This window comes from Marmota flaviventris, chromosome 2 (assembly GCF_047511675.1).
Source record: "Marmota flaviventris isolate mMarFla1 chromosome 2, mMarFla1.hap1, whole genome shotgun sequence".
In the NCBI taxonomy this organism is placed as follows: Eukaryota; Metazoa; Chordata; class Mammalia; order Rodentia; family Sciuridae; genus Marmota; species Marmota flaviventris.
Window position 1 is genome coordinate 196,171,562 of NC_092499.1, and position 11,572 is coordinate 196,183,133.

Below are 11,572 nucleotides of genomic sequence, written 5' to 3' on the forward strand. Positions count from 1 at the left end.
GAAGTGCACGGAGCGGAGAGGCGAAGCTCACCTGAGCGGGGCTGTCTCCCTGCAGGTCGCTCCAAGGGCCCCAGTCCTCGGGGACAGATGCCAGGGCTCTCTGCCCCTCACGGCTCCAAGCTCCAGGGTCCTCAGCGGCCTCCCGCTCCCTGGGCCCACCCTTGGGGCACACAGCCAGGAAGGGAAGGGCCCCCCCTTGAGACTCACACGCTCTCCCCACAGGCTGTGGGCAGCTGGCCTGGGTGGCCTATGAGGACAGCCAAAGACCCCCTGGCAGTGGAGTAACTGTGAGTGAAGCCGAGGCCCAGAGCCCAAGATACGGGCAGCAGAGGCTCGGGCTCCAGCCTCCGAGGGAGGCAGCTCAGTTAGCTGAGGATTCTATTCCCAGCAGCGCTGCGGGCTTGGCATGACCACTTTTCAAAGTTGAAAAAACTGGCTGCCCAGGGAGGGCGGACGCAGGAACTCAGTGAACACCACTACAGGATGCTGGCCTGGTGGAGAGGTGGGGCACGGCTGGCCGAGCTGGATCCTGTGTGACCCTAGCTAACACTGACCTCTCGAACTTTCAGGCCTGGGCAAGTTGCTTAACCTCTTGACATCAACCTAGATGCTTTTCTGTGAGAAAAAGCCAACTTATGGTTTTTGCAAAACGGAGACTGGCTTTTGCAAAGTGGGGAATTCACTGGCTCATGAAAAATGGGAAATCCAAAGGTAGATTGCTTCAGGCACAGTTGGATCCAGGCGCCATGTCATCGTGACTTGTCTCTCTCTGGCTTGCTTATCTGCTTCCCTTTTGCTGGCTTCACTCCCAGGCAGGCTCTCCTCCCTAGATAACCAGGATGGCCCCAACAGCTCCAGGCTCAGGGCCTGCTAGCTCAGCAACCCCAGTGGAAAGAACTTCTTCCACCCGTGGTCCAGCACGTATCTGGCCTTGACTCTCGTTGGTCCACTTGAGACATATGTGGCATCTCTAAGCCAATCTCTCTGTCCAGGGGAAAACTTGGCAAATGAAGAAACTGAGGCTCAGAGAGGTCACTTGCAGCCAAGGTCAATGGCAGCTGGATTTAAATACAGGCATCTGGTTTCAGCATCTGTGTTCTCAGCCAGGATGCTGTGAAGCCTCCCCAAGAACGCCCAGGAGCTCTAAAGATAGCAGTGATGACAATGAGGATGACACTGATCATGACAGTGACTCTCACTTAACCACTCTGTGAAGGCTGTGCTGTTTTGATCGCCATTCGAGGTGCATCACAGAGAGGTCAAGTAACTTGCTCCTGGTCACACAGGTAAGAGGTGGTACGCTCAGGGCTTGAACCCAGTCCAACTCTACATGCTGCTTCCGGTTCTGAAGTTCTGTTGATGTGGAGAAGTTCTGCCCCCAGAGCTCAGGGAAGGTGCAGCCCAGCAGCTCCTCAGTCCCCGCCTGTCTCACTGGGGCTCTTCCCATCTCTCCGCCCCAGGAAGCCCTTCAGACGCCCTTCCATTAAAACCATACCTGAGTACAGTCCCAAGCTGGCTGTCGTGGAAGTGACTTCCCAGGGGCAGGAGGAGGGGCTCAGGGAACGGGAATCGCCTGTGCTCTGAGAAGGTGGGTCGGAGGCCTGGGGAGGATTCTGGGAGGCCTTCAGGAGCCAGCCTGGCCTCCGTTTCCACCAAAGGAGGCATCTGGGGAAGGGCTCAGAGGCCAGGAGAATCTCCCACCCTCCGTCACAGGGTCAGGGTCAGGGACGTTTGCCTGCCCCGTGGTTCTGGGTGCGGATTCTGTAATCTGCCGACTCGGGCAAGCGGGCTCTGGGCAAGTCCCCTGCCCTCTCGTCCCCCAGTTCCCCATCCCCTGCTTCCGTGAGGCAGGGTGTGGCGCTTCAGTGCAGCCGCGCGTCGGCCTGGCCTCTGGTTTGTGGTGAGGCCTGATGACTTTGCTGCCGGTGCCCCGGGTTCTGAGGGAGGAGTGGGCTCCCCTCCCCGGGACGCCCTGGCCCCGCGGGCCGCGCCCTGCTGTTCTGCGTCTCGGCCTTCCCCGGCCTGCTGCTGGGGTGGAGCGGCGCTGGCTTCGTGGGTGTGTGCACGACCTGTGCCATCACACGGGCCGCCCAGTGCTCCACCTTGGGTGACGCTGCTGTCACTGGCTGATACCCTTAATTCCTGAAGAAGGCTTTGTCCTGGGCCTCCCAAACCTGGAGATGCTCCTAGACGCGGGTCTAGATCTCCGCGTTCCCCAAGGGGGTTGGCAGCAGCCTCTGTCTTTGAAGATGGAAGTGGTCTCGCCCCTTCATCCTGGAAGAAGGCGCTGCTCTCGGGGGACATCCTGAAACAGTGCCACTATCCAGACGCAGTCTCCTGTGTCCAGTTGTTTGGTGACAGTAAATGTGATAGTGTCAGCTGTGAGCTCCGTGCTAAGCAAGCACTTTATCACCATCATCTTTCTAGACCTCCCCAACGACCCCATGAAAGGGACTCTCATTTCACCCTGAGGCCCAGGGTGGTTAAGTGACTCACCCCCTGTTGCACAGCACTGTATGTAAGTTGGGTCACTCTGTGGAAGGATCGTACCCTTATAGGACAAAGGAATTAATTTCTTTCTTTTTGGATTGAACCAGGGCCTCATGCGTGCTTGGCAAGCGCTCTACCACTCAGCTACCTCCGCAGCCCAGGTAAGTCGTTTCCAAGTGTAGATTCAGGTAGCAGTGTCCCTGGACCCCTTGGGACAGCTGTGCCCTCTGTAACAAGCACTTGCTCCAGTCGTCTCTGTATTTAAAGATGGAAATCGTCTCTGAGATCCGGTCCAGTAGAGAGAGAGGGGCTGGCCGGAACTTTCCCTTCCCCTGTGTTGGAGGGACGCATGGCCAGGACTCCCATTGGAGTGACTGAGAGCAGGGACCTGGACATGGCCTCACCAGGCCCTGGAGGTCCACATGAGGACGCTTTCTGAAGGCCACCGCCCATGTCCTGGGACAGGCCAGAAAGCCAGGCTCACTGAGGGACAAGGAGGGCCTTTTGCTTCATCGGGAACCAGAGGAGGAAGGGGGGCCCACACTGGAGAGAGGGCCAGGCAGCCTCCATGCGGGGCATGGGGGCCCCAGAAGGAGCTCATCTTTTCATTCGGGGTTTTCCTTTTCCACCTGTAGTTCCCACCTGCTACCCTGAGACTTCAGTAAACTTTCCTTCGCTGCATGGGCTCATCCAAGCTGTTGGGACAGACACTGATTGTCCCCGGTATCAGATCTCTTGTTCTTTCATAGAAATAGAATTGTAGATGGGCACGCGCCTGCCCAGCTGGAGACTACATTTCCCAGCCTCCCTTGCAGCTACAGGTGCCACGTGACTACCTGCTGACCAATAGGACGTGAGTGGGCGTGCTGCAGGCCACCTGAAAACCAGCCTTAAAGGCTGGTGGGTGGGCCTGGGGCTGTGGGTCTTTCTTTCACCTTTTCCTCGTCCCACTGCCTGGACTGTGACGTAGGGGACGTCAACTTGAACTGTGCAGACAAGAACTAGGTAGACGGGATGGAAGAGAACGAGATAGGAGCCTGGGACCCGGAGCCCTAGACCTTCCCGCCTCAGAAAACATGCCGCTGGTGTCAGAGCTGGGCGCTCACTGGCCCCTCGCAGAATGACCTCTTCTGGAAGTCACTGTGGGCAGGGGCTCGTGACAGTACTTGAACCTGTGTCTACTCAATCCAGCCAAGTTCTGGGGGCTGCTAAGGAAGAAGGCTAGGTGCCTCTTCCGGGTGGGGATGGCGTTAGGGCCGGGGCAGCACCAGGGGGCTGGCCGCTCAGAGCAGACCGGGGCCACCGAAGCCCTGGAGAAATGGCCTGAGGTGGCTGCCAATCAACCGTGAGGATGGTTCCCCAGAGATTCTGAGTAATATCCTGCAGAAAGAACCTGGGGGCAGCTGGGTCTTCTGAGTCGCAGGGCCCTGTGATCAGCTGGATATGGGAGAGGAAGCTGGAAAGTTAGGGGCAGCCTGGGCAAACGTTGATTCCCTTCCGAGGCAGACGCTGTGCTCACCCGTCAGCCCGTCACCCCTTCCCCCTTTCTTGGCTGGCAGAGGCGGGACAGTGACATGGCCTCGTCCACACCTCTTTCGTGTGGGGTCTTGAACGATGGCTGATGGGCACGAGGCACCATCTCCCCACGAGCTCCGGGGACAGTTCCCCCTTCCATAAAAGAGACACCTAGCAGGAATGTCCTCTCCAGGCTGAGACGCAGGGGCCAAGAGAGGGGCGCCCAGGTCTGGAACCACCTGGATGGGGACTCGTCCAGGGACCAAGGGATCCTAAATGCTTTTGTGTCCACACCTCTGGGCTTGGTGATCTCTGTGGCCTCGAGGCTCAGTCTCCTCTACTGCCTCTACCTTGGGGGCAGAGTGGGGGTGGCTCACAGCCACATTCCTGCCCCCAAGCCGCAGCTGCTCTGGAATGCAAGATCTTTAGGAAACCACCTGCAGGACCCGGTCACCACTCTCCTAAATCAGAATCTCCCTGCTCGCTCCTGACTTCCTCATTTCGGGAAGGAGATCTGTATGTGGAGGGCTGAAAGCAGAACTCCAGCCTGCGTGAACCCCCATCTCGGGTGGCTCCATGCTCTCGCGTGGCCTGGCCGGTCCGCATGTGCGTCCAGCCCTCGCAGGCATGACCACACGGTACCCATCATGGCCCATCCCCAGGGCTGGCTCCCAGTCTGGGCAAGAAGGGGCTTGCTCCGAAATTTCACCTCCTTCATGAGCCAGTTCCCTGCCCACGGGCCTCCTCCGTCACCCTGCGACAAGACAGGTCTTGCCAAGAGGGAGCCACGGGAAGGGAAGGCCAACCCACTCCGGCTCCAGGCAGCTCTGGCCAAGGGTTACCCTTCCTCTGCCCCTGTGGACACTGAGGTCACTTGACTGGGTCTTCTCCAAAACAGGAAGAAGGAAGAAAGAGGGAGAGAGGGGAGAAAATAGCGAACCTCAATCATTTTGAGAAACACAGAACCCGAGAGGAAGCAGCGTGGCTGGGCCTCCTGGCTGGGCCTCGTGGCTGGGCCTCCTCTCACGCGGGCCGTGGCTCTGCACCATCGGGGGGTTGGGCATTTTTGGTTCTCATATATTTTTTTCTAATCACAAAAGTAAAACACAATTAACGAAGTCAATTTGGAAACGGGAGTGAGAGAGGCACAAGTCACTTCCTGGTCCCTTGTCTCCTGGCCACGGTCAGCGTGCTGGTGAGCCGGTTTCCACGGGGTCTTTGCTCCTCTCCGTCTCTGCATCTCCAGCGCCAGGTGTCCTCTCTCCAGCCCTGACCCCCTTGCCCTCCAGTCGCCTGCCCTTCCCAGTTCCCTCTCTTCCCATCATGAGTTGTCACCCTGCACAGGGGACCTGTCTCCTTTACCAGCCAGTCCACACGGCCCAAGCCCCACCTTTTGACACCACTGGAAACGAGTCCCTCTCCCCGCGCGGTCTCTGAGAAACCTGAGTATGGACGTTGTCTGCAAACGCAGCTTGTCACTCGTCCCGCTCAGTGCTGTGGCCCTGACCTCACCAACTTCCGTCCTCCTGGACATCCGGGGATGCTTCTGGCTGCGGGTGAGTCTCTGGGAGAGCAGCTTCGGCAAATCCAAGCCAGCTTCTCCCCAGGATGAGTCTGGGGACCGGTGGGCACTGATCCTGCGATGACCTGCCTGTGCCTTTCAGCCCTCAGTCTCTGACCAGGCCCCTTCTCAGTCCCCTGGGTCAACCCTGTCCTCTCGAGGCCTGGCCAGGACAGCCAGGAACCCAGGCTTTAGGAGCCACCTCAACAACCACCAGGGGACACAGTGGACAGCCACGGTTCCCTGCTCTGTGGGTGGGACAGCTCGAAGGACAGTCCTCCCAGAGGTCCCCGATGAGGTGGAGCCCCATTTGCCTAGTGACAACCCGCTGGTCAGTGTCCCACCCTGGTCCATTCCCACTCCTCAGCTGGCCTCTCGATGCCCCGTGGCTGCGCTCACGTCCTGGCCTGGTGGTCGGCTCTAGGAGGACTCTGTCCAGGACACAGGGTTTGGCTTTTTCTTTTGTTGAACTAAAAGGCTTGGGGGGACATGTCCTCCTCCACCAGCCCCAAGCCCCAAACTCTCAGGAATATTAACACAGCAGTTCATCCCGACATCTACTCCTCCAAATAACAGGAACATTGGGTTCCAGCGAGAGCCCCCGACACACCTGCTTGGTGTCAGGCACTTGGCATGTGTAATAAGGTGGTATTGGGGTCCTGAGTTCAAAGGTCATCCAGCAGTTAGGGCCGGCTACCTCCCTGCTGTCCTCTCAGTCTTCCCCGCTCCCGCTGCCCCGGGGAAGACAAGAGGAAAGGGCACCCCTGCCCCTTCCAGTCCCCCTCAAGCCCAGACCCAAGGCCCTAGAGCCAGGGTCCAGCTCTTCCTGGGGGCAGTGGTGGGGCAGAGAGCAATTTCAAATCAAATCTGAAATCAAAGTTGTTTTTTAGGAAATGTTCATTGAGTTATAAAACATGTACAGAAAACACACGTACATAGGTGTGTACGCATATGATACACGGATGACTGCTGCATATCATGATAATACATGCATGTGTGTATGCGAACACACGTGTCCTACTTTTTATTATTGCATCTACATATGCTTTTCTGTTCACATCTTATAACTCAGTAAACCTTTCCTGAAAAAACAACTTTGATTTCAGACTTGATTTAAAATCCCTCTATGCCCCATCATGACATAGGTCGTTCTCATGCATAGATAGTGCTCAGCTCAGAGAATTCCCTCCAGCTGACATGCTCCTGTACCCAGCGTCCAGTTCAACACACAAAACTCTTCTGACCCTCAGAGAGCCACCTGGCCCGGCTCTGGCCGCTGCCCTCCTCTGCCGTCTGACCCTGGGTTTCTGCCTGGTTTGACTTCCCGTGAATGGGATGGGTGGGAGGCACCCCTCTGCCTTCCTCTGATTGGCCCTTGACCGTGCCTCTCATCTATGATGGGCACAGCTGTGGCTCATTCGTTGAGACTGGCATTTTAATTGGAGGAGGTTTGAGCTTGAAGAATGAAGATGAGACAGCTTTGGTGACCAAAAGAGCATGGCCCGTCGTGGAATCAGAGAGAGGGCGCTTTGGGGCCACCCTACAGGGATGCGAGACTTTGGGGAAAGTCTCTACTCTTTGTTCCTCTGTTTCTGTGACATGGAGATAATACTGGTTCCCGCCTCGGAGGTCACTGGGGGAATTCTGAGAGTCGATGTGCCCCGAGCTTGGAGGTGCCTGGAACATAGGAGGTCCCCTAGGAAGCTACCGTGACCTCTACTCCTGCCACTGCCACCCAGACTGCCACGACAACAGGACTTTTGTCACCACCCAGAGAGGGAAAGGACACTTGGACAGACAGCGTGCGGGCAGCAAGTAACACACAGTTACAATGATTCCATAGTCCCACCTCCACGAGTGGACACCTGGCACAGCGGCCAGTAGGTCACCAGCTCAGGTTCACAGCCGTCCGACGAAGCTTGTGGACAGAGGAGGCTGCGAGGTGTGAGGCGGGGTCACAGAGCTGACGGTGGAGCCAGGGTCTGGGACCACAGAGCCGTGTATTCTCTGCCCTTTTGCCTAACTCTCATCTCTGCTGGATGGAGGGTCCCCGGGACAATGGGGTGACCCACAGGGCTGCCCATGGCAGCAGCCCCCTTGAAGCGTCACCTGAGAACCCACCACAACGTCTTCTGTGTTGAGTTCCCTCCCGCCTGCTCCATGGGGCTGGGCTTTGCCATAGCCGAGTCACCAGCCACAGTCAGCAAACAGGCCACGGCCGGCTGGGCTCCCGGTGGGCAGGCAGGCTGGGCTCCTGGGTGGGGTGGGCGTGGTGGCCAGGCCAGCTGGGCTCCTGATGGGGTGGGCGTGGTGGCCAGGCGGGCTGGGCTCCTGGTGGACATGGTGGCCAGGCCGGCTGGGCTCCTGATGGGGTGGGTGTGGTGGCCAGGCAGGCTGGGTTTCCCTTGCTGGATCAGCCAACTCAGGACCAGAACTCTGCCCGCAGCTTCGACAGTACCTGGTCAGACCAACAGGAGCAGAAGAGGAATTTGCTGGAAGGGTTGAAAGTGCTTTGGAGAAACAGAGAACGTTCCAGAACCAGGCTTGGAAAGAACAGGAAGCAGGATGGCCCCCGAGGCTGCTGGTCCTCTGAGGAGCGCTCTCTCCACCTCGCGGCTGTCCCCGCTGGTACGAGGGCTGCAGGTAGCAGAAAACCCAGTCCAGTCCGGCTCCGCGGGAGGGGCTTACTGGTGGGAAGGGCCACTCCTGTTGACCTGGAGGCTCAGGACTGGAACTTGGAACCAGGTTCCCTCTCTTCCGCGACCATCCATCTGTTGGCTTCATCCAAAAGCCACTTCCTTGTGGCAAAATGAGGCGTCCAGTAGTAATTACCCCATAAGGTCACTTGTTAGAAACATCCAGAATGGGGGAGGGGGGAGTGGCTTCTCAGGGCTCTCAAGACTGCGGACACCTGCCACCAGGAGCCCTGGGGAATCTCAGGTGCCCCATGGCCAAGCCGGCTTGTTCCCCCCAGGACCCACAGCACCAAGACACTCGAGGAGACTTTGGCCCCCAAGAAGCATTTGACCCTGTGAAGACATTTTTAAATTTAAATTCATTTTTTCACTGATACATTAAAAACTTAAAAATCACACGTTTTTGTGGGCCCATGTGATGTTTCCATGCGTACTAGGTACGTGGCGGAATGCTTAGATCTGGGGGGACACGTCTGTCTCCTAGAATATCACCTCTTCGTGGTAAAAACATTCAGACTCCCTCCCGGGTTTGTGGGACACACAGTGCGTGACCGTCAACTGCACAGCGGACTCTTGCTCCTAACTGTCCCTTGGTACCTGTGGACCCCCCTGCTCCCCATGGCTCTGGCAGCCTCCGTGAGCTCGGCTTGGTTGTATGCCACGTGAGTGACAGTGTGCTGCCTGTCCCGCGTGCCTGGGTAGTTCACAGACGTGACGAGCTCCAGATCCAGCCACACTGTCACAACTGCGTTTGTAGCACCTTTCCTTGATCGGGTCCCTGTTGGCTGTGTCCACTGCTGGGGAGTCGTGAAGGCTGCTGCCGAGCACACAGGGTGCGGGTGTCTCTGCATACCGCTGTCATTTCCTGGGAGATGAACCCGGTACTGGGATTGCCAGATCTCGTGGTAGGTCTAGTTTTAATCTGGCCCCCCATCGCGTTCTCTGTGATGGATTCACATTCCCCCGAGGGTGGGCAGGAATCCCCTGCTCTCCGCACCCTCCTCCACACTTCTCTTGAGTCTTTTTGACAGTTGCCATTCTCAATGGGGCGTGGCGATGCCTCCTGGTGGTTTTGATTGGCATTTCCCTGATGGTTTAATGATGTTGAGCGTTTTCTCACTTCCATGTTGGTTATTTATATTCCTCCTCCTCCTCCTCCTCCTCCTCCTGGCAACTCTAGGGATGGAATCCAGGGCCGTGAGCATGCTCTACCACTGAGCTACACCCCCAGGCACCCTCACCACCACCCCCGCTTGCCTTTCTTGAGACAGGGTCTCCCTAAGTTGCTGAGGCTGGCCTTGAACTTGAGATCCTCCTGCCTCAGCCTTCCAAGCAGCTGCAATTATAGGTGCCCGTCACCTCACCAGGCTGAAGACAGTTTTGATTATCATAAATGGTGTGTGGCAGGGGCTTCTAGTGACATCTGACAGGGAGAAGCTAGAGATGCAGCTAAATATCCCACAATGTACAGGGTGCTCCTCTCTACCCCTCACCCACGAGAAAAACATCATCTGTTCCGAAATGTCAAGGTGCTGAAGTTGAGAAACTCTGGCTCAGTCCAATCCCTGCCCTGAAGTCACCTCCAAGTTCCAATGCAAACGTTTTTCTTCACTCTGTTCGAGATTCAAATGTCAGGGAGGGTGTGTTGGGCGTGGTGTGGGTTACATGCCACCCATAGGCTGACGGAAGGCCAGGCACTGTGGTTGACCCTTAGGTCCCCTGCATAAAGCTGGGGACTCTGGCTCAGGAAGTGGGGAGGGTGTGAAATGAGAAAGTAATGTTCCCTCCAACTTCTCCAAGAAGCCTAAGCTCATGGTGGCTCAGGAGGGGACGAGATTTATGTCCTAAATGAAAACCCACAAGCTGAGATGAACTTCCCAGTGACCCCCTCAAAGAAGAGGGCGACGTCCTGGGGTGACCCAGGAGAGAGGGGTGAAGATAAGCTCCAGATGGCCTCCACTTCAAAGGCCACTGCCCCCGATGGCACTCCGTTCCCCGCGTCCCACGGGCTGCCCTTGGCCTTGGGGCTCGGTTGACCAAAAGAACATGGTGGAAGTGGAGCTGGGTCATCCCTGGGCCCCCAGCTCTGGTAGCCCTGAGCGGCCCTGAAGGAGTCTCCACCCCAGTGGCCATCCACTAAAACTCCACGACACACCCCAAGTGTGAGAGTCACCAGCCGAGCCCAGCCACGCCACAGACCTGAGTGCAGAGGAAAAGACACGTGTTATGTAAAATAGAAACATATCTATAGTCTACACAATGAAATACATCTGTACATATTACACATAATGAAATGTAGATCCTATATAATAAATCATATTATTATATATAAATATTTGTCTATTTATTTCCTCTTTGAGACAGGGTCTCACTGTGTCCCGCAGGCTGGTCTTACACTCCTGGGCTGAAGCGGTCCTCCAGCCTCAGCCTCCCTCGTGCCGGGGCAACAGGTGTGTGCCCAGGTGACAGGTGTGTGCCCCTCCGACTGCTGACTTCTTGTTTTCAAGCCACTAAGTTTGGGGATGGTTTGTCATGTGGCAATTGATAACCAGAACAATATGTAAACATGTTCATATTTGCTAATACTTTAATTGAAAAAATATTTTATTAAAAAATTCTATAGAAGCATTATGAAAAAAAGAAACCAGCCCACCCGGTTACGAGGGCTCAACCTCACTGCGTTAGCACGTAAGCTGCGCGCCCTGGACCTCCAGCCCGGGGCCCCGCGTCTTTTTCCTGCGTAAGCTTTGACTTGTTGGGGTTTTGATCGTACTGGGACTGAATCCAGGGGTGCTCTCCCTCTGAGCTACAGCCCAGTCCTTTTTAAATTTTGAAATAAGATTTCCCTAAATGGTTGAGGCTGGCCTCAAAGTGGCGATCCTCCTGCCTCAGGCTCCCGGGGGCTGCCATCACAGGCAGGGACCACACACCCAGCGATGTCCACTTATGATACAGCAGCTTCACACCGTCTCTTCCCTGCTTTTCCGTCGTCACCATGGTTGTCCGACACTGCCACAGTCTCAACCAGCAAGTCCCACTGGCGCTACTGACAGACAGCCCCCTGCGGTGGACAGAACAAGGTCTAGCCCCTCGAGGCTCTGTATGCTCCCGTACCCGCAAGAGGGACTCTTCAGGTGCCATTAGGGTGAAGCCCTTGACCAGGGAAGATTATTCTGCATTATCAAGCCAGGCCCAATGTCATCACAGAAGAGGCAGGCAAGGTCAAAGTCATAGGTGACACGAGGAAGGAAACAGGGTTCCTGGCACTGAAAGATGCTGCTGGCTTTGAAGGTGGAAGGGTGAGCCACGG

The 11,572-nt window shown here is 56.5% G+C and overlaps 1 long non-coding RNA gene across 2 annotated transcripts; it reads left to right on the top strand.

Annotated features, from left to right (window-relative positions):
* Positions 1–825: 825 nt before the first annotated feature.
* On the top strand, positions 826–8,660 carry LOC114101445 (uncharacterized). Of its 2 annotated transcripts, XR_011706476.1 has the most exons (4): positions 826–1,286; positions 2,598–2,651; positions 8,013–8,194; positions 8,541–8,660. It is a non-coding gene; the product is annotated as an uncharacterized lncRNA (long non-coding RNA). The 2 variants fall into 2 exon arrangements; XR_003584316.2 differs by having other exon boundaries at positions 8,013–8,660.
* Positions 8,661–11,572: the final 2,912 nt, after the last annotated feature.